The 23,055-nt window shown below is 46.0% G+C and overlaps 1 protein-coding gene across 1 annotated transcript in view; it reads right to left on the bottom strand.

The window, feature by feature from the left end:
- Window positions 1-7,635, bottom strand: part of LOC134984551 (zinc finger protein 260-like) — a 360,139-nt gene extending 352,504 nt beyond the window's left edge. The window contains exon 1 of the mRNA XM_063950108.1: window positions 7,549-7,635. The gene's annotated coding sequence lies outside the window, so the exon portion shown is untranslated. The remainder of the gene's footprint in view (window positions 1-7,548) is intronic.
- Window positions 7,636-23,055: the final 15,420 nt, after the last annotated feature.

The following is a 23,055-nucleotide window of genomic DNA, read 5'->3' as shown; positions in this document are numbered from 1 at the left end:
GTCCGTGACCATCTCTTGAAGTTCCGGGTACCAAGTCCTTCTTGGCCAATCCGGAGCCACTAGTCTTACTCCTCTTTGCCGTATAATCCTCAATACCTTTGGTATGAGAGGCAGAGGAGGAAACACATATACCGACTGGTACACCCAATGTGTTACCAGCGCGTCCACAGCTATTGCCTGCGGATCTCTTGACCTGGCGCAATACCTGTCCAGTGTTTTGTTGAGGCGAGACGCCATCATGTCCACCATTGGTTTTACCCAACGGTTTAATAGCATGTGGAAAACTTCTGGATGAAGTCCCCACTCTCCCGGGTGAAGGTCGTGTCTGCTGAGGAAGTCTGCTTCCCAGTTGTCCACGCCCGGGATGAATACTGCTGACAGTGCTATCACGTGATTCTCCGCCCAGCGAAGGATCCTGGCAGCTTCTGCCATTGCCCTCCAGCTTCTTGTGCCGCCCTGTCTGTTTACATGGGCGACTGCCGTGATGTTGTCCGACTGGATCAACACCGGTCTTCCTTGAAGCAGAGGTTTCGCCTGGCTTAGAGCATTGTAGATTGCTCTTAGTTCCAGAATGCTTATGTGAAGAGACTTTTTCAGGCTCGACCACACTCCCTGGAAATTTCTTCCCTGTGTGACTGCTCCCCAGCCTCTCAGGCTGGCATCCGTGGTCACCAGGATCCAATCCTGCATGCCGAATCTGCGGCCCTCCAATAGATGAGCCTCCTGCAACCACCACAGAAGGGATACCCTTGTCCTCGGCGACAGGGTTATCCGCAGGTGCATCTGAAGATGCGACCCTGACCATTTGTCCAACAGATCCCTTTGCATGGAATCTGCCGAAAGGGATTGCTTCGTAAGAAGCTACCATTTTTTCCCAGGACTCTTGTGCATTGATGTACAGACACCTTTCCTGGTTTTAGGAGGTTCCTGACCAGGTCAGATAACTCCTTGGCTTTTTCTTCGGGAAGAAAAACCTTTTTCTGAACTGTGTCCAGAATCATCCCCAGGAACAGCAGATGAGTTGTCGGCATTAATTGGGATTTTGGAATATTCAGAATCCATCCGTGCTGCTTTAGCACCTCTTGAGATAGTGCTAAACCCATCTCTAGCTGTTCTCTGGACCTTGCCCTTATTAGGAGATCGTCCAAGTATGGGATAATTAATACGCCTTTTCTTCGAAGAAGAAATATTATCTCGGCCATTACCTTTGTAAAGACCCGAGGTGCCGTGGACAAACCAAACGGCAGCGTCTGAAACTGATAGTGACAGTTTTGTACAACGAACCTGAGGTACCCCTGGTGTGAGGGGTAATTGGAACGTGGAGATACGCATCCTTGATGTCCAAGGATACCATAAAGTCCCCTTCTTCCAGGTTCGCTATCACTGCTCTGAGTGACTCCATCTTGAACTTGAACTTCTTTATGTACAGGTTCAAGGACTTCAGATTTAGAATAGGCCTTACCGAGCCATCCGGCTTCGGTACCACAAAAAGAGTGGAATAATACCCCTTCCCTTGTTGTAGAAGAGGTACCTTGACTATCACCTGCTGAGAATACAGCTTGTGAATGGCTTCCAAAACCGTCTCCCTTTCTGAGGGGGACGTTGGTAAAGCAGACTTCAGGAAACGGCGAGGTGGCTCTGTCTCTAATTTCAACCTGTACCCCTGAGATATTATCTGCAGGATCCAGGGATTTACCTGCGAGTGAGCCCACTGCGCGCTGTAATTCTTGAGACGACCGCCTACCGCCCCCGAGTCCGCTTGCGAAGCCCCAGCGTCATGCTGAGGCTTTTGTAGAAGCCGGGGAGGGCTTCTGTTCCTGGGAAGGAGCTGCCTGTTGCTGTCTCTTCCCTCGTCCTCTGCCTCGTGGCAGATATGAATAGCCCTTTGCTCTCTTATTTTTAAAGGAACGAAAGGGCTGCGGTTGAAAGGTCGGTGCCTTTTTCTGTTGGGGAGTGACTTGAGGTAGAAAGGTGGATTTCCCGGCCGTAGCCGTGGCCACCAAATCCGATAGACCGACCCCAAATAACTCCTCTACGCATCGCCTGTCCACTGTCGTGTCCATAAAGCTCTTCTGGCCGAAATGGACATAGCACTTACCCGTGATGCCAGTGTGCAGATATCTCTCTGTGCATCACGCATATAAAGAAATGCATCCTTTATTTGTTCTAACGACAGTAAAATATTGTCCCTGTCCAGGGTATCAATATTTTCGATCAGGGACTCTGACCAAACTACCCCAGCACTGCACATCCAGGCAGTCGCAATAGCTGGTCGTAGTATAACACCTGCATGTGTGTATATACCTTTTTGGATATTTTCCATCCTCCTATCTGATGGATCTTTAAGTGCGGCCGTCTCAGGAGAGGGTAACGCCACTTGTTTTGATAAGCGTGTTAGCGCTTTGTCCACCCTAGGAGGTGTTTCCCAGCGCTCCCTAACCTCTGGCGGGAAAGGGTATAAAGCCAATAACTTCTTTGAAATTAGCAGTTTTTTATCGGGGCACCCCACGCTTCATCACACACGTCATTTAATTCTTCTGATTCGGTAAAAACTACTGGTAGTTTTTTCACACCCCACATAATACCCTGTTTAGTGGTACCTGTAGTATCAGCTAAATGTAACATCTCCTTTATTGCCAAATTCATATAACGTGTGGCCCTACTGGAAAATACGGTTGATTCGTCACCTTCACCACCGGAATCAGTGCCTGTGTCTGGGTCTGTGTCGACCGACTGAGGCAAGGGGCGTTTTACAGCCCCTGACGGTGTTTGAGGCGCCTGGACAGGCACTAATTGAGTGTCCGGCCGCCTCATGTCGGCAAACGACTGCTTAAGCGAGTTGACGCTATCCCGTAATTCCACAAATAAAGGCATCCATTCTGGTGTCGACCCCCTAGGAGGTGACATCCTCATATTTGGCAATTGCTCCGCCTCCACACCAATAACGTCCTCATACATGTCGACACACACGTACCGACACACAGCAGACACACAGGGAATGCTCTATACGAAGACAGGACCCACTAGCCCTTTGGGGAGACAGAGGGAGAGTCTGCCAGCACACACCAAAAAGCGCTATATATGACAGGGATAGCCTTATGATTAAGTGCTCCCTTATAGCTGCTTTTATATTAATATATATTGCCATTTATTTTGCCCCCCCTCTCTGTTATACCCTGTTTCTGTAGTGCAGTGCAGGGGAGAGACCTGGGAGCCTTCCTGACCAGCGGAGCTGTGACAGAAAATGGCGCCGTGTGCTGAGGAGATAGGCCCCGCCCCTTTTTCGGCGGGCTCGTCTCCCGCTATTTAGTACATTTAGGCAGGGGTAAATATCTCCATATAGCCTCTGGGGCTATATGTGAGGTACTTTTAGCCTTTTTAAAGGTTTTCATTTGCCTCCCAGGGCGCCCCCCCCCCCAGCGCCCTGCACCCTCAGTGACTGCCGTGTGAAGTGTGCTGAGAGGAAAATGGCGCACAGCTGCAGTGCTGTGCGCTACCTTAAGAAGACTGCAGGAGTCTTCAGCCGCCGATTCTGGACCTCTTCTTGCTTCAGCATTTGTGAGGGGGCCGGCGGCGTGGCTCCGGTGACCATCCAGGCTGTACCTGTGATCGTCCCTCTGGAGCTTCATGTCCAGTAGCCAAGAAGCCAATCCATCCTGCACGCAGGTGAGTTCACTTCTTCTCCCCTCTGTCCCTCGTTGCAGTGATCCTGTTGCCAGCAGGAATCACTGTAAAATAAAAAACCTAAGCTAAACTCTCTAAGCAGCTCTTTATGAGAGCCACCTAGAATTGCACCCTTCTCGGCCGGGCACAAAAATCTAACTGGAGTCTGGAGGAGGGTCATAGGGGGAGGAGCCAGTACACACCACCTGACCTGTAAAAGCTTCACTTTTGTGCCCTGTCTCCTGCGGAGCCGCTATTCCCCATGGTCCTTTCAGGAACCCCAGCATCCACTTAGGACGATAGAGAAAATAACACTATAGTATAAGAGTGACATATTACCTCAGGTGTGACGCTATATAATAACACTATAGTATAAGAGGGACATATTACCTCAGGTGTGACGCTATATAATAACACTATAGTATAAGAGTGACATATTACCTCAGTGTGACGCTATATAATAACACTATAGTATAAGAGTGACACATTACCTCAGGTGTGACGCTATATAATAACACTATAGTATAAGAGTGACATATTACCTCAGGTGTGACGCTATATAATAACACTATAGTATAAGAGTGATACATTACCTCAGGTGTGACGCTATATAATAACACTATAGTATAAGAGTGACATATCACCTCAGGTGTGACGCTATATAATAACACTATAGTATAAGAGTGACACATTACCTCAGGTGTGACGCTATATAATAACACTACAGTATAAGAGTGACACATTACCTCAGGTGTGACGCTATATAATAACACTATAGTATAAGAGTGATACATTACCTCAGGTGTGACGCTATATAATAACACTATAGTATAAGAGTGACATATTACCTCAGGTGTGACGCTATATAATAACACTATAGTATAAGAGTGACATATTACCTCAGGTGTGACGCTATATAATAACACTACAGTATAAGAGTGACACATTACCTCAGGTGTGACGCTATATAATAACACTATAGTATAAGAGTGACATATTACCTCAGGTGTGACGCTATATAATAACGCTATAGTATAAGAGTGACATATTACCTCAGGTGTGACGCTATAGAATAACACTATAGTATAAGAGTGACATTACCTCAGGTGTGACGCTATATAATAACACTATAGTATAAGAGTGACATATTACCTCAGGTGTGACGCTATATAATAACACTATAGTATAAGAGTGACACATTACCTCAGGTGTGACGCTATATAATAACACTATAGTATAAGAGTGATATATTACCTCAGGTGTGACGCTATATAATAACACTATAGTATAAGAGTGACATATCACCTCAGGTGTGACGCTATATAATAACACTATAGTATAAGAGTGACACATTACCTCAGGTGTGACGCTATATAATAACACTATAGTAGAAGAGTGACATATTACCTCAGGTGTGACGCTGTATAATAACACTATAGTATAAGAGTGATATATTACCTCAGGTGTGACGCTATATAATAACACTATAGTATAAGAGTGACATATTACCTCAGGTGTGACGCTATATAATAACACTATAGTATAAGAGTGACATATTACCTCAGGTGTGACGCTATATAATAACACTATAGTATAAGAGTGACATATCACCTCAGGTGTGCCGCTATATCATAACACTATAGTATAAGAGTGACATATTACCTCAGGTGTGCCGCTATATAATAACACTATAGTATAAGAGTGACATATTACCTCAGTGTGACGCTATATAATAACACTATAGTATAAGAGTGACATATTACCTCAGGTGTGACGCTATATAATAACACTATAGTATAAGAGTGACATATTACCTCAGGTGTGACGCTATATAATAACACTATAGTATAAGAGTGACATATCACCTCAGGTGTGACGCTATATAATAACACTATAGTATAAGAGTGACACATTACCTCAGGTGTGACGCTATATAATAACACTATAGTATAAGAGTGACACATTACCTCAGGTGTGACGCTATATAATAACACTATAGTATAAGAGGGACATATTACCTCAGGTGTGACGCTATATAATAACACTATAGTATAAGAGTGACATATTACCTCAGGTGTGACGCTATATAATAACACTATAGTATAAGAGTGACACATTACCTCAGGTGTGACGCTATATAATAACACTATAGTATAAGAGTGATATATTACCTCAGGTGTGACGCTATATAATAACACTATAGTATAAGAGTGATATATTACCTCAGGTGTGACGCTATATAATAACACTATAGTATAAGAGTGACATATCACCTCAGGTGTGACGCTATATAATAACACTATAGTATAAGAGTGACACATTACCTCAGGTGTGACGCTATATAATAACACTATAGTAGAAGAGTGACATATTACCTCAGGTGTGACGCTATATAATAACACTATAGTATAAGAGTGATATATTACCTCAGGTGTGACGCTATATAATAACACTATAGTATAAGAGTGACATATCACCTCAGGTGTGACGCTATATAATAACACTATAGTATAAGAGTGACATATTACCTCAGGTGTGACGCTATATAATAACACTATAGTATAAGAGGGACATATTACCTCAGGTGTGACGCTATATAATAACACTATAGTATAAGAGTGACATATTACCTCAGTGTGACGCTATATAATAACACTATAGTATAAGAGTGACACATTACCTCAGGTGTGACGCTATATAATAACACTATAGTATAAGAGTGACATATTACCTCAGGTGTGACGCTATATAATAACACTATAGTATAAGAGTGATATATTACCTCAGGTGTGACGCTATATAATAACACTATAGTATAAGAGTGACATATCACCTCAGGTGTGACGCTATATAATAACACTATAGTATAAGAGTGACATATTACCTCAGGTGTGACGCTATATAATAACACTATAGTATAAGAGGGACATATTACCTCAGGTGTGACGCTATATAATAACACTATAGTATAAGAGTGACATATTACCTCAGTGTGACGCTATATAATAACACTATAGTATAAGAGTGACACATTACCTCAGGTGTGACGCTATATAATAACACTATAGTATAAGAGTGACATATTACCTCAGGTGTGACGCTATATAATAACACTATAGTATAAGAGTGATACATTACCTCAGGTGTGACGCTATATAATAACACTATAGTATAAGAGTGACATATCACCTCAGGTGTGACGCTATATAATAACACTATAGTATAAGAGTGACATATTACCTCAGGTGTGACGCTATATAATAACACTACAGTATAAGAGTGACACATTACCTCAGGTGTGACGCTATATAATAACACTATAGTATAAGAGTGATACATTACCTCAGGTGTGACGCTATATAATAACACTATAGTATAAGAGTGACATATTACCTCAGGTGTGACGCTATATAATAACACTATAGTATAAGAGTGACATTACCTCAGGTGTGACGCTATATAATAACACTATAGTATAAGAGTGACATATTACCTCAGGTGTGACGCTATATAATAACACTACAGTATAAGAGTGACACATTACCTCAGGTGTGACGCTATATAATAACGCTATAGTATAAGAGTGACATATTACCTCAGGTGTGACGCTATAGAATAACACTATAGTATAAGAGTGACATTACCTCAGGTGTGACGCTATATAATAACACTATAGTATAAGAGTGACATATTACCTCAGTGTGACGCTATATAATAACACTATAGTATAAGAGTGACATATCACCTCAGGTGTGACGCTATATAATAACACTATAGTATAAGAGTGACACATTACCTCAGGTGTGACGCTATATAATAACACTATAGTATAAGAGTGACATATTACCTCAGGTGTGACGCTATATAGTAAGCAGTATGTATTACCGTCTGTGGTCGGGATCTCCAGCTTCCTCAAACGGGCGCTTGCGCCGGAAACAGCCCGTGGCCCCGCCCTTTCCAGTGCGTCATCCATTGTAGGCGGGAGACGTCGCTGTGGTAACGCTGAGACTATGGTATAATGGCGCCGCGCTGCCAGTGTAATAATAATACAGTAAATTGTTAAAAGAAATTATCACTTCAGTCCGTTTCCTCATTTTGTTTAGGTTTGTGAGACATATGATCAGTTATGTAGAAGACAGCACCCGTACTGTACCTATCATGCGGAGCGCAGCTCCGGGCTACTAGAAAATGGCCGCCGCTCATAGATACACTGTAGACCCTTGTTAAATAGCTATGTTATCATGGTAAAATGTTAGGAAGTCTGGGTCACACCTTTAATTACTAAAATAATATATACCCAGGACATGACCTATGTAGTACAGTATTCCCAATACACCTCTTTAGACGTGGATTCTGCAATAAAATATCAACATATAAAAACTGTCCATCAACAGATCACACATTAAATCCTACAAAATCCTCCTACGTTGCAAATGTACACAAAATGTTTCACTGGCTCGCCGCATTTAGCCGTCCGCAGCGCAGATGCTCTTTACTTGCAAATTTTCCCGTTGTTTTACCTGTGAGCAATCTTCACTGTCTTATATGCCAAATGGGAGCATCTTGAATGATCTTTGGGCACAGCGACGGATCACAGAAGCATAGTGAATAGTGGGAAAAGTGATCATCCCTCACTATCTGTGGGGGATGGGGGGGGGGGGCGGGGTGTTTGAGGGCAGTGGTGCAAGTAGAAAAAAATTCTTAGTGGTACTGTGTGCACTCGCCAAAAAAAATGGGTGTGGCATACATGCCACATGGGAAGTGGCCAATGAAAATGATACACATATGCCCCCAATAGTGCCGTGCCAGATACATTTCCCCACAGCATACCTCCCAAATTTATCCTTTGGTAAAGAGGGACACACCCCCGGAAAGGGGCGTGACATATGAAAAGGGGATGTGGCTTCACGGGAGGACCCACGATCGCGAGCCACGCCCGTTTTAATCACTGACAGGGCATGCTCAGCGCTCTATTCTCCTGTCTGCACTGAATAGACGCTGTGCGCATGCGCACAGCGTCTATTCACCGCAAGTGCAGGAGCCTCCCAACTGCCCCCACCTCCACCCCCCCACCGCACCGTAGCCCGCGGGTGGGACAGCCCCAAAAAATCAGGACTGTCCCGCGAAAATCGTGACAGTTGGGTGGTATGCCACAGTGCTAGATACACATATGCCCCCAATAGTGCCAGATACACTAATATCCCCACAGTGCCAGATTCACATATTCTCCCACAGTGCCAGATACATTCTCCCACAGTGCCAGATATGCCCCCACGTTGCCAGATACACATGCCCCCACAGTACTAGATATGACCCACAGTGTCAGCTACATATATGCCCCTAGAGTGCCAGATATGCCCAGTGTCAGATATACCCCCACATTGCCAGATACACATGTCCCTACAGTGCTAGATATGCCCCCACAATGCTAGATATGCCCCCAGTGCCACATATGTCCCCACAGTGCTAGATATGCCCCCGAAGTGCCAGATATGCCCCCACAGTGCTAGATATGCCCCCACTTTTCCAGATACACATGCCCACACAGTGCCTAACATGCCCCCAGCAGTGCAACTCACCATTGTGGCTGCTGTTGCCTGGGGCCGGCACTGTCTGCTGCTGCTGTCGGGGAGAGCACAGCACGCACCCCTCTCCTGCCCTCAGCCCAGTCTCCGAATCCTCCTGCGGCGGCGCCAGGTATATCAGATCTGGAGCCAATCAGAGCTCGTGGTCCGGCAGTGGTAATACACGTCGCCGCCAGACTCTGGGAGTGACTAGGCAGACAGGAGAGGCACATGCTACGCTCTCCTATCTCCAACACCCGGTGTCTGCAAGGTGGCGCCCGGTGGTACTGTGTACCGGCTGGGACTTTCTTACCCGTACGAATTACCGCCCCGTACCGCCATACTTGCCGTACTGGGTAAGGCAGACTGGAACAGAACAGCCAGTGGTTAGAGAATCATGCGCTTATAAAGCTGGAGAACAGGGAAATGGTAAAGACTTTTTCACAAAAAAATAAGTAAACTCTTCATATAGTAATATTATTAGTCTGGAATAATGTGACAGTGTCAGTTGCTCTTTCAGACTAAGGACACAAGGGGCAATAGGTAAATGTTAGGGAACTCCAGCACTATTGTGTGAGACCTCTAGAGCTGGTGAGAGGGCCTTCTGCCTGTAACAGCCTCCGCATTGTTCCCTTAGTGTATGATGTACATGCTGATACTTAGGTTACCACCAGGATGTAAACCTCTAGCAGTAGGGGCTTACACAATAGGCTGGAGACCACAAAGTAATTGTGTGGAGAAGTGACTAAGAACAAGTAACGGGCAGGATTGGAACTCACTTGGTGAAGGTCAGGACTGGGTCAGGATCTCAGCGAGGCAGATGAGACATTGTGAGGTGCAATAAGTGCACTGTGCAGTTGGTAAATATCTTGCGGGCTGAGCAACACATAACACTGAGGAGGCAAACAAGAGGTTAAAAAACACTGGAACAGGACAAGGGTTCAGACAAAGCAACGGCAGATTTAGTTCTTCTTAATGGCCTGGAAACAGCTATAGACAGACGTGTCTATGTAAAGCCAGTGTAGGGTGGTCCAGACTTTGGGGGCAATTCAGAAATGGTCGCAGCTGCGCATCTGTAAGCAGCGGCCACATCCATCTGGTCTGCGCACAGGATGAAGTGTACGTGTGCTCCCCTTCTCCTTCCGGATGCATCCTGAATGGTTGCGGCCGCAAGGTGATTGACAGGGGCGGGCAACCTTGCAGGGGCACTGTGCAAGTGTCACACTGAGACCAAGGATAAGGTATGCTACCTGCCAGTGGTAGCAACAGTAATTGATGCCTAGAACATGTAAGTGCAGGTTGAGTGTCAGGCAAATAGCACATTTCCCTAGTGTGCATAATTGGACTATGATAACGCAGCATAGTTGTAGTGTGATCGCAACAGCACACAATTTGTACAGGCAACGATATGCATGCAGGTTGTAAATGAGGCTATGTGGAAGCACGTGTAGGTAATTGCAAGTTAGGAGCAGACAACACACTGGTGTATTACGACAGGTAGTGACTGCAGATGGAACTCACGGCTAAGATGATATTGTGCTGAATACAGGGCTGATAGCGGGCAGTAACCAAAGATGCAGCGCACTGCAGAGAACCGGAGAGCAGTGGCGCAGGTGTACAACACAGAACACTAACAGGAAGTGCTGGAATCAGACAACAGAACTACTGACGCTGGAACCAGGAACTAGTGTAGACAAGATGTACTGGCAATGAGCAGGTGCATAGGAAAAGTTTAAATAGGGAGCTCTGGACTAGGATTGGATACTCAGATCATGTGGAAACTAAACCTTCTGTGTTTGGCAGTACTTGTGCTATGGAAATAATTCAATACTATCAGCCACCATCCACCAATTGGTATAGAGTACATGCATTATTTCTAATATGGTCGTTATCCTGATCGATGGGGGACTACCACTTGGAGGACTTCCATAGGAGAAGGGTGAGAGCTAGTCTGTCAGCACCTGTTGTCCTAATTATATCAGGTAGTAATCTGGCCATTGGGGGTTATTCAGAACCCATAGCAATTGCTATGGGATACGCTAAGTACCAATTATCAGTACTTTGCGTGGGACCTGTTATGTGAGTGCGTGATCGAGTCCTGCAATGAAGGCAGCAGGCTGCCAGTGATTTACAGACTGCTGCCATCTGTCTTGGTGGGGAGGGGGCAGCGACGGCCTCCACTTCCCAAAACAGAGGTGTGCCGCAGCTGTTTATGGGGAGGAAGAGATTGGGGCTCTCTGTCGTAGGATGTAGATTTCTTGGCCCCTGCGATGGCCATCTAGCTCAGCACCATGGGTGCCATAAGCCGGCCAATTGTGGGAGAGAGATTCAATGTTACATCCTAAGACACAGGTGAGGTCACTACTGCAGCAGGAGGCGTCTGCGTGTAATAGATGCCTCCTGCTACATTGCCATACAGCTCTATAACTGCTGCTCCCAAGGAAGTGATAGCACCTCCAACCACATCTGATTCAGGCCCATTGGTCATGACTCGCTAAAGATCCAGATGTCATAAGAAGTTTATAACTGATAAAGGAGTTATTCACCAATAACATTGCCAATGACTGCGATGTTAACTTGTAAATCCTGAATGGAGAATAAAAGGTATCAGTGATTTTAATAAATGTATTTTTCACTACGACGGACTTCATTCATTTTGGTTTCTAATTGGACTATAGCGATGTGTAATTCTCTTCATTCATTGCTTTGTGTGGTTGACTACCTCATCGCAACACGTAATAGAGGAGGGAATGTTATTGTTTGAGTTTATTGAACACTCTCCTGTCCCAGTACCCCAAGAACAGTGACAGTGTATTCAACGCAAATGTTTGGGTGTGCAGAGCAAAACAACCTCCCCCTCCCACAGCCTAACCCCTGTACATACCCTCTTTGGGATCTCACTGTTAGGGTCCCGACTGCTAGTATTTTGGGCTCCTCCCCTTGCTAGAGTTCCAGCTTAGAGAAGAGACTTCATCAGTGCTACAGCTCTGTTGGTCAGAACATCCATAATAGGGTTTGCATGAGCAAGTGACCTCAGACAGTGAAGGATTTTGAGCTAATTGTTGCGGGGAGATCATCAGTCCTATTCAACAACTTTCCTTACAATGGTATTGAGGTGAATTTTACCTGCTACGAATATGAAGCCGTATTAAGGTAAACCATAACCCAGAGATACAGCTTCTTGCACCCAAGCATCTGTTGTCGACTGCTGCCATATCTGTGCAAACTGAAGAAGTCGGCCCCCTACCCTGGGGTCCTCCAGGCGGAGGCCCGCACCATCTGGCTGATGACTTATCTTCTGGTTTTGAAGCTGGCCCTCTGGTGGCCCATTGCTTCTTTGCCTTAGCAAACTTATTGTATTGGGGCTGCTTACGATCAGTTTTTCCTTTTGTTTTTCCTTGCGACCAAAATGGCTGAAAAACCGAACCCTTAGGCCTGGGGTTATAATTGGCAGGAAACCTGACCTTCTTGAATTCTGCTTCTGATTCCAGAATATCTGTCAATTTCTTACCAAAAACAGAATATTACCAACAAAAGGCAAAGATTCCAGAACACTCTTAGATTCTGAATCAGCTTTCCATGTACGTAGCCAGATTGCTCTGCGAGCAGCTGCCGCTTCTTCTAAGAATACCGCAGCCTGCTTCATGTGAGCTATATGGGATTCCTGCTCCCTAGTAGGCTCGGAAAGCCCTGTTTTCCAGTACCTCAACCCATTCAGCTACCGCCTTTGCCATCCAAGCTGAAGCCATAGCTGGCCTTATGACTGCCCCTGACAGAGAAAATATGTTTTTCAAAATCCCATCCACTCTTCTGTCTGTGACATCATTTAATGATGTTGACGGTAAAGGCAATATAGATTTTCACACTAATCGAATGACGTGAGTATCTACCTTAGGAGGCACTTCTCTTTTTAAACAGTCCCCAGTTGCAAAAGGGTAATAGGAATCCCATTTTTTTTGGAATTCTGTATTTTTTATTGGGTGTAGCCCAAGCTTCCGCCATGATTTCCGTCAGCTGATCTGACCCTGGAAACTCGACTAACTGTTTTGGGACGTTTACACACAGGTGCCTTCGTTTTTAACATCGGCTCTGCTGAATCCACTAAGGACAGAATAGCCTTCATTGCTCCAATTAATTCAGCTATATCCTCTGAGCTGATACCTGCTACCTGTTCTTTATATGCTGAAGCAGAGTATATAGAGCTATCATCATCATCTGATGTATCAACCTGTGTAGTCTGTGAATTTGATGATATATTTACACTCGGTTTATCAGCTTGTTTTCTTGCAGAAGCTGTTGGAGATATGCCGTAAGAAGTGAGCTGCATGTATGGGTTAATACGGCTTCACATTCGTAGTGTATGGGTTAATAGTGTACCCTACAATATGTGACTGTAATCACTTTACTATATTAAAGTGATACCAATCTGACCCCATCCCATGCACCAGAATAAAGGCTCAGAAGAAACCACTGACATACCTATATAAAGTCAGCAATCACACTAGCAATCAATCACGTTATATATTATGCATATATTATATATATATATATATATATATATATATAATTATATTAGTCATATAAGCATATTATCAACTACAAACACATTTCAAAGTATGTAGGAGTAAATATTACTGAATTCTGTTTTATACAGATCTTAACGTATTCAGACGCATTGCGAAGAAAACTACAGTATTGTACACAGACTTATATGCAATAGGCACTAAACTTATTCATACTGACAAAAAGTAGATAGAAATTTAGTGCTGTATAGCCCGTACTCAGAGTGGGATACAGGGAGACTTGCCTCACGGTAGCGACTACGTTGCGACCGAGATCCCGCGTGGTAGCGTCTGACACGGAAGTGAGGCAATCAGTTCATGGCGGGAGACCGATGGAAACTGGTCATGAACTGGGCGGGAAGGGCGACCAGGAGAGCGTCTGACTGCCCACCGCTGACATCAACCCTAGGGATCACAGCCTCATACTACTCCTGGTGCCTTATGATCCCTAAGGCCTAGCGCTGGACCACCCGTGGTGGTGGCGCGCCAGCAACTGTTTGGTAGTCTCCTCCCAATACAGTGCGGCTGTGTCCGTTATTCCTCTAATAAGTGGAACCGATGCCTTACCTTCTCCCCGTGCTCCGGCCACAGCCTGGTAACATCTGCTGAACTTGCTAGTATAGACGACACAGACGCCCGTCGAGACAGCACTTGTACATTGGGTAAACGTTTTTACGACCTGGCGGAGAGTTGTTGGAGCGATTCTTTCCAATATGCGTGTAAGACGCTGTTAGGAAAGATCACTCAGAAAACTTAGTAAGATAATAAAATAAAATTAAGAAAGCTTAGGGCTGCCAAAAACAGCAGCCCTGTAACCATGGTCCGGCTCCTGCCGCAACAAACAAAAAACTGATTTGCCTGAGCCAGTGGGCGGGGATATATAGATGGGCCCGTTGCATCCTGGGAGGACTGAAAGCTTGTGATCATTTGCTGCCAATCCGCTATCGCTCCATCATATCCCATTGTTATCCTGTGGATAACCTGTGGACCCTGCCGAAGAAAATAATAATACCACATATCAGCGTGTGCCGGGAGCTGTGTTATACCGGTCACATATCACTGAATGGTGACCTGTCCCCTATATAATAATAATACCACATAGCGTGTGCCGGGAGCTGTGTTATTCCCCTTAAACATCACTGTACGGTCCCCTCTCCCCTATATAATAATACCACATATCAGCGTGTGCCGGGAGCTGTGTTATTCCCCCTCATACATCACTGTACGGTTCCCTCTCCCCTATATAATAATACCACATATCAGCGTGTGCCGGGAGCTGTGTTATTCCCCCTCATATATCAATGTACAGTCCATTCTCCCCTATATAATAAGGGGGGGTCATTCAGAGTTGCTCACTCGTTGCCGATTTTCGCTATACTGCGATTAGTCGAATACTGCGCATGCGCAAGGTTCGCAGAACGCATGCGCTTAGTAATTTTACACAAAAGTTTGGTATTTTACTCACGGCATAACAAAGCTTTTTCATCGTTCTGGTGATCGTAGTGTGATTGACAGGAAGTGGATGTTTCTGGGCGGAAACTGGCGGTTTTCTGGGAGTGTGCGAAAAAACGCTGGCGTTTCTGGGGAAAACGCGGGAGTGTCTGAAGAAACGGGGGAGTGTCTAGGCGAACGCTGGGTGTGTTTGTGACGTCAAACCAGGAACAAAACTGACTGAACTGATCGCAATGTAGGAGTAAGTCTCAAGCTACTCAGAAACTGCTAAGAAATTTCTATTCGCAATTCTGCTAATTTTTCGTTCGCAACTCTGCTATGCTAAGATACACTCCCAGAGGGCGGTGGCTTAGCGTGTGCAATGCTGCTAAAATCTGCTAGCGAGCGAACAACTTGGAATGACCCCCAATAATACCACATATCAGTGTGTGCAGGGAGCTGTGTTATTCCCCTCATATATCACTGTACGGTCCCCTCGCCCCTATATAATAGTAATACCACATATCAGTGTGTGTCAGGGGCTGTTATTCCCTCACATATTACTGTACGGTCCCCTCTCCCCTATATGACACCACATATCAGCGTGTGCAGGGAGCTATGTTATTCCCCCTCATATATCACTGTACGGTCCCCTCTGCCCTATATAATAATAATACCACATATCAGTGTGTGCCAGGGGCTGTGTTATTCCCCCTCATATATCACTGTACTGTCCCCTCTCACCTATATAATAATAATACCACATATCAGCATGTGCCGGGAGCGGTGTTATTCCCCCTCATACATCACTGTACGGTTCCCTCTCCCCCTTAATAATAATAATACCACATATCAGCGTGTGCCGGGAGCTGTATTATTCCCCCTCATATATCACTGTATGGTCCCCTCTCCCCTATATAATAATACAACATATCAGTGTGTGTCGGGAGCTGTGTTATTTCCCTCATATATCACTGTACGGTTCCCTCTCCCCTATATAATAGTAATACCACATATCAGTGTGTACCGGGAGCTGTGTTATTCCCCCTCATATATCACTGTACGGTCCCTACTCCCCTATATAATAATACCACATATAGGCCCTCATTCCGAGTTGTTCGCTCTGTGTTTTTCATCGCATCGCAGTGAGAATTTGCTTAGTGCGCATGCGCAATGTTCGCACTGCGACTGCGCCAAGTAATTTTGCTATGAAGATAGTATTTTTACTCACGGCTTTTTCCTCGCTCCGGCGATCGCATTGTGATTGACAGGAAATGGGTGTTAATGGGCGGAAACACGGCGTTTTAGGGGCGTGTGACTGAAAACGCTACCGTTTCCGGAAAAAACGCAGGAGTGGCCGGAGAAACGGTGGGAGTGCCTGGGCGAACGCTGGGTGTGTTTGTGACGTCAACCAGGACCGACAAGCACTGAACTGATCGCACAGGCAGAGTAAGTCTGAAGCTACTCTGAAACTGCTACGAGGTTTGTGATCGCAATATTGCGAATACATCGGTCGCACTTTTAAGAAGATAAGATTCACTCCCAGTAGGCGTAGGCTTAGCGTGTGTAACTCTGCTACATTCGCCTTGCGAGCGATCAACTCGGAATGAGGGCCATAGTGTGTGCCGGGAGCTGTGTTATTCCCCCTCATATATCACTGTACGGTCCCCTCTCCTCTATATAATAATAATAATACCAACACATATCAGCGTGTGCAGGGAGTTATGTTATTCCCGTCATATATTACTGTACGATCCCTTCTCACCTACACTTGCAAGAAAAAGTATGTGAACCCTTTGGAATTTCCTGGATTTGTGCATAAATTGATCATAAAATGTGTTCTGATCTTCATCTAAGTCACAACAATAGACAAGCACAGTCTGCTGAAACTAATACCACACAAGCAATTATATGTTTTCATGTTTTTATTGAACACACCATGTAAACATTCACAGTGCAGGGTGGACAAAGTATGTGAACCCCAAGGCTAATGAATTCTCCAAGAGCTAATAAGGGTCTATGCCTTCGATACTGCTGCTTCCCAGGATGCTTACTTTGGACGCCGGGTTCTTGTGCCCACTACAGTGCATCCCCTCCCGTAAGGAACTGCTTTAGGACATCCCCTATGTCTTTCCTTGTGGAGCCCAGTGTACCCCGCAGCAGAAAACAAGTTTTATGGTTAGAACTTACCTTTGTTAAAACGCTTTCTGCACTTAGCTTCTTTGGGTTGGTATGGCATTAGCCGCTGACACTTCTCCTGTCGTGAGAGTGTGATGTATGTGGCTACTAACTGTTGTCCTCTCTTTTCCTGCTACTGCATTGGGCTGGTTGACTAAAAACTGAGCTCCTGTGCAGGAAGGCGGGGTTATAGAGGAGGCGGCGCTATGCATTCTGGGAACAGTCAAAGCTTTTCCGCCTGTTGGTGCCTCGGATCAAGATCCGACTCTACACCCCTATGTCTTTCCTTGTGGAGCCCAGTGTACCACGCAGCAGAAATAGAAATATACGCAAGTCGTGAGGAGATTTGCAGAGGAGTGTGATATAGAATTGTGCATTGTGATGTTTAGAATTGTGAATTGAAGTAAAGGTTTTGTGTTATGCTCCGGCTGAGGAGCGCAGCTTGTGGATTCGACTCCAGTGGTCGTAGGGCGGATAGGTAACAAATACCTATACGCTGTGCGATTGGACCGCATGTTTGTGTGTGCGATACGCGGCGCAACTTGATACCCTTTTGCGAGCTTTTGCGTAAAACCGGGGTTTCATTAGCGCCGTGTAGAGCATACGCAAGCGTCATTTGTGTATAGCAAAAAGGGAAGTTTTCGTTGGTCTCTCTCAGGAAAATCTTCAACGGTAGATATTCACTGGAAAAGGTAAGTCATTCCTAAAACTTCCAGTGAGTAGGAAACCAGGTAGGAGCCTCACTGGGTACGCGGTGTTCACTACTGGAGTGAGTCGTGGTACGTCAGCGGAGAAGGAGCGTGTGGAAAGCGCTCGGAGGACTTTCACCGTCATCTGGTTTGTGCAGTTGGGGATTGCGTTCACAGGCAAAAAGTCAGCGATGGGATCCAATAGCACAAGCGAGGGGCGTTCGGCAGCCAGGGTTCAGGCTGGAGAGCTGCGGCCCAGGGGGTCAGCTCGGTTTATAATGTGTGAGAAGTATGGTCCACACGCGGAGGCTTTTTGCAATGAATGGGTGCGTATGACTGCTGAAGATAGGGCATCATTCCCTAGGGTGGGCAGCTTTGAATCAGAGGTATTGCAGAGCATAAGGATTAGAATATGTCTGGTCAAATCCTGAAAACAGAGGATCAGACATACCGACTGTTTAAATCTGTTGCAGCAAGAGGGGGAGGTACAAAGGGAACTGGCTCGGACAGCAAGTTCCAAACCTAGCGGGAAAGCGATTGCGAGCGCACGACCACCGCCATATGTCGATGGGGAGAAATTGGCTACAACCAATGGTGCATTGGTAAAGAATAGCAAAGTGATAAATCAGTGTGTTAACCCTAACCCTTGCCCAAGGTTGTGAGAACTTTTCCCAAGGTTGTGAGGAGGATGACGAGCCCAGCACGATATCGGCACTCTCTTTAGCAGCTACCGTACAGGATACCCAGGTGGGCACGGCCCAACCACCAAGAGTAGTAGCGATACCCCCCAGCGGAGGGAAAAATAAGAATTTACTTACCGATAATTCTATTTCTCGTAGTCCGTAGTGGATGCTGGGGACTCCGTCAGGACCATGGGGAATAGCGGCTCCGCAGGAGACAGGGCACAAAAGCAAGCTTTTAGGATCACATGGTGTGTACTGGCTCCTCCCCCTATGACCCTCCTCCAAGCCTCAGTTAGGTACTGTGCCCGGACGAGCGTACACAATAAGGAAGGATCTTGAATCCCGGGTAAGACTCATACCAGCCACACCAATCACACCGTACAACTTGTGATCTGAACCCAGTTAACAGTATGATAACAAAGAAGTAGCCTCTTAAAAAAGATGGCTCACAACAATAATAACCCGATTTTTGTAACAATAACTATGTACAAGTAATGCAGACAATCCGCACTTGGGATGGGCGCCCAGCATCCACTACGGACTACGAGAAATAGAATTATCGGTAAGTAAATTCTTATTTTCTCTAACGTCCTAGTGGATGCTGGGGACTCCGTCAGGACCATGGGGATTATACCAAAGCTCCCAAACGGGCGGGAGAGTGCGGATGACTCTGCAGCACCGAATGAGAGAACTCCATGTCCTCTTTAGCCAGAGTATCAAATTTGTAAAATTTTACAAACGTGTTCTCCCCTGACCACGTAGCTGCTCGGCAAAGTTGTAATGCCAAGACCCCTCGGGCAGCCGCCCAAGATGAGCCCACCTTCCTTGTGGAGTGGGCTTTTACAGTTTTAGGCTGTGGCAGGCCTGCCACAGAATGTGCAAGTTGAAATGTGCTACAGATCCATCGAGCAATCATCTGCTTAGACGCAGGAGCACCCATCTTGTTGGGTGCATACAAGATAAACAACGAGTCAGATTTTCTGACTCCAGCAGTCCTTGAAATATATATTTTCAATGCTCTGACAACGTCCAGTAACTTGGAGTCCTCCAAGTCGCTAGTAGCCGCAGGCACCACAATAGGCTGGTTCAAGTGAAAAGCCAAAACCACCTTAGGGAGAAAATGAGGACGTGTCCGCAGTTCTGCCCTGTCCGAATGGAAAATCAGATATGGGCTTTTGTACGATAAAGCCGCCAACTCTGAAACTCTCCTGGCTGAAGCCAGGGCCAATAGCATGGTTACTTTCCATGTAAAATACTTCAAATCTACCGATTTGAGAAGCTCAAACCAATGGGATTTGAGAAAATCCAAAACGTCGTTTAGATCCCACGGTGCCACTGGAGGCACAATTGGGGGTTGTATATGTAGTACACCCTTGACAAAAGTTTGTACTTCAGGCACTGAAGCCAATTCTTTCTGGAAGAAGATTGATAAGGCCGAAATTTGAACTTTAATAGACCCCAATTTGAGGCCCATAGACAATCCTGCCTGCAGGAAATGTAGGAATCGACCCAATTGAAATTCTTCTGTTGGGGCCTTCTTGGCCTCACACCACGCAACATATTTTCTCCAAATGCGGTGATAATGTTGTGCGGTCACTTCCTTCCTAGCTTTAATCAAGGTAGGAATAACTTCCTCTGGAATGCCCTTTTCTTTTAGAATCCGGCGTTCAACCGCCATGCCGTCAAACGCAGTCGCGGTAAGTCTTGGAACATACAAGGTCCCTGCTGAAGCAGATCCCTTCTTAGAGGTAGAGGCCACGGATCTTCCGTGAGCATCTCTTGAAGTTCCGGATACCAAGTTCTTCTTGGCCAATCCGGAGCCACTAGTATTGTTCTTACTCCCCTTTTCCGTATAATTCTCAGTACCTTTGGTATGAGAGGCAGAGGAGGAAACACATACACTGACTGGTACACCCACGGTGTTACCAGAGCGTCCACAGCTATTGCCTGAGGGTCTCTTGACCTGGCGCAATATCTGTCCAGTTTTTTGTTGAGGCGAGACGCCATCATGTCCACCTTTGGTTTTTCCCAATGGTTCACAATCATGTGGAAAACTTCCGGATGAAGTCCCCACTCTCCCGGGTGAAGGTCGTGTCTGCTGAGGAAGTCTGCTTCCCAGTTGTCCACTCCCAGGATGAACACTGCTGACAGTGCTATGACATGATTTTCCGCCCAGCGAAGAATCCTTGCAGCTTCTGTCATTGCTCTTCTGCTTCTCGTGCCACCTTGTCTGTTTACGTGGGCGACTGCCGTGATGTTGTCCGACTGGATCAACACCGGCTGACCCTGAAGCAGCGGTTTCGCCAAGCTTAGAGCATTGTAGATCGCTCTTAGCTCCAGTATATTTATGTGAAGAGACGTCTCCAGGTTTGACCATACACCCTGGAAGTTTCTTCCCTGTGTGACTGCTCCCCAGCCCCGTAGGCTGGCATCCGTAGTCACCAGGACCCAGTCCTGTATGCCGAACCTGCGGCCCTCTAACAGATGGGCACTCTGCAACCACCACAGGAGAGACAACCTTGTCCTTGGTGACAGTGTTATCCGCTGATGCATGTGCAGATGCGATCCGGACCATTTGTCCAGCAGATCCCACTGAAATATTCGTGCATGGAATCTGCCGAATGGAATTGCTTCGTAAGAAGCCACCATCTTTCCCAGGACTCTTGTGCATTGATGTACTGACACATTTCCTGGTTTTAGGAGGTTCCTGACAAGTTCGGATAACTCCCTTGCTTTCTCCTCCGGGAGAAACACCTTTTTCTGAACCGTGTCCAGAATCATTCCCAGGAACAGCAGACGTGTTGTCGGGGACAATTGAGATTTTGGAAGATTCAGAATCCACCCGTGTTGTTGAAGCACTACTTGGGTTAGTGCTACACCGACTTCCAGCTGTTTTCTGGACTTTGCCCTTATCAGGAGATCGTCCAAGTAAGGGATAAGTAATACGCCTTTTCTTCGTAGAAGAACCATCATTTCGGTCATTACCTTGGTAAAGACCCGAGGTGCCGTGGACAAACCAAACGGCAGCGTTTGAAACTGATAATGACAGTCTTGTATCACGAACCTGAGATACCCTTGGTGTGAGGGGTAAATTGGGACATGCAGATAAGCATCTTTTATGTCCAGGGACACCATGAAGTCCCCTTCTTCCAGATTCGCTATCACTGCTCTTAGTGACTCCATCTTGAACTTGAATTTCTGTATGTACAGGTTTCAAGGATTTCAGATTTAGAATAGGTCTTACCGAACCGTCCGGCTTCGGTACCACAAATAGTGTGGAATAATACCCCTTTCCCTGTTGTAGGAGGGGTACCTTGACTATCACCTGCTGAGAATACAGCTTGTGAATGGCTTCCAATACCGTCGCCCTTTCTGAGGGAGACGTTGGTAAAGCAGACTTTAGGAAACGGCGAGGGGGAGATCCTTCGAATTCCAACATGTAACCCTGAGATACTATCTGCAGGATCCACGGGTCCACCTGTGAGCGAGCCCACTGATTGCTGAAAATCTTTAGTCGACCCCCCACCGCTCCTGAGTCCGCTTGTAAAGCCCCAGCGTCATGCTGATGGCTTTGTAGAACCCGGGGCGGGCTTCTGGTCCTGGGCAGGGGCTGCTTGCTGCCCTCTCTTACCCTTTCCTCTGCCTCGTGGCAGATAAGACTGTCCTTTTGCCCGCTTGTTTTTATAGGAGCGAAAGGACTGCAGCTGAAAAGACGGTGTCTTTTTCTGTTGGGAGGGGGTCTGAGGTAAAAAAGTGGATTTGCCGGCAGTTGCCGTGGCCACCAGATCCGATAGACCAACCCCAAATAATTCCTCTCCTTTATATGGCAATACTTCCATATGCCTTTTGGAATCCGCATCACCTGACCACTGTCGCGTCCATAAACTTCTTCTGGCAGATATGGACATCGCACTTACTCTCGATGCCAGAGTGCAAACATCCCTCTGAGCATCTCGCATATAAAGAAACGCATCCTTTAATTGCTCTAGAGTCAATAAAATACTGTCCCTATCCAGGGTATCAATATTTTCAGTCAGGGAATCCAACCACACTACCCCAGCACTGCACATCCAGGCTGAGGCTATTGCTGGTCGGAGTATAACACCAGTATGCGTGTATATACTCTTCAGGGTAGTTTCCAGCCTCCTATCTGCTGGATCCTTGAGGGCGGCCGTATCTGGAGACGGCAACGCCACTTGTTTTGATAAACGTGTGAGCGCTTTATCCACCCTAGGGGGTGTTTCCCAGCGCGCCCTAACCTCTGGTGGGAAAGGGTATAATGCCA

The sequence above is a fragment of the Pseudophryne corroboree genome (assembly GCF_028390025.1).
Source record: "Pseudophryne corroboree isolate aPseCor3 chromosome 3 unlocalized genomic scaffold, aPseCor3.hap2 SUPER_3_unloc_62, whole genome shotgun sequence".
Classification (NCBI taxonomy): domain Eukaryota; kingdom Metazoa; phylum Chordata; class Amphibia; order Anura; family Myobatrachidae; genus Pseudophryne; species Pseudophryne corroboree.
The sequence above is the reverse complement of the archived record's forward strand: the minus strand, read 5'-3'. Positions and strand labels throughout refer to the sequence as shown.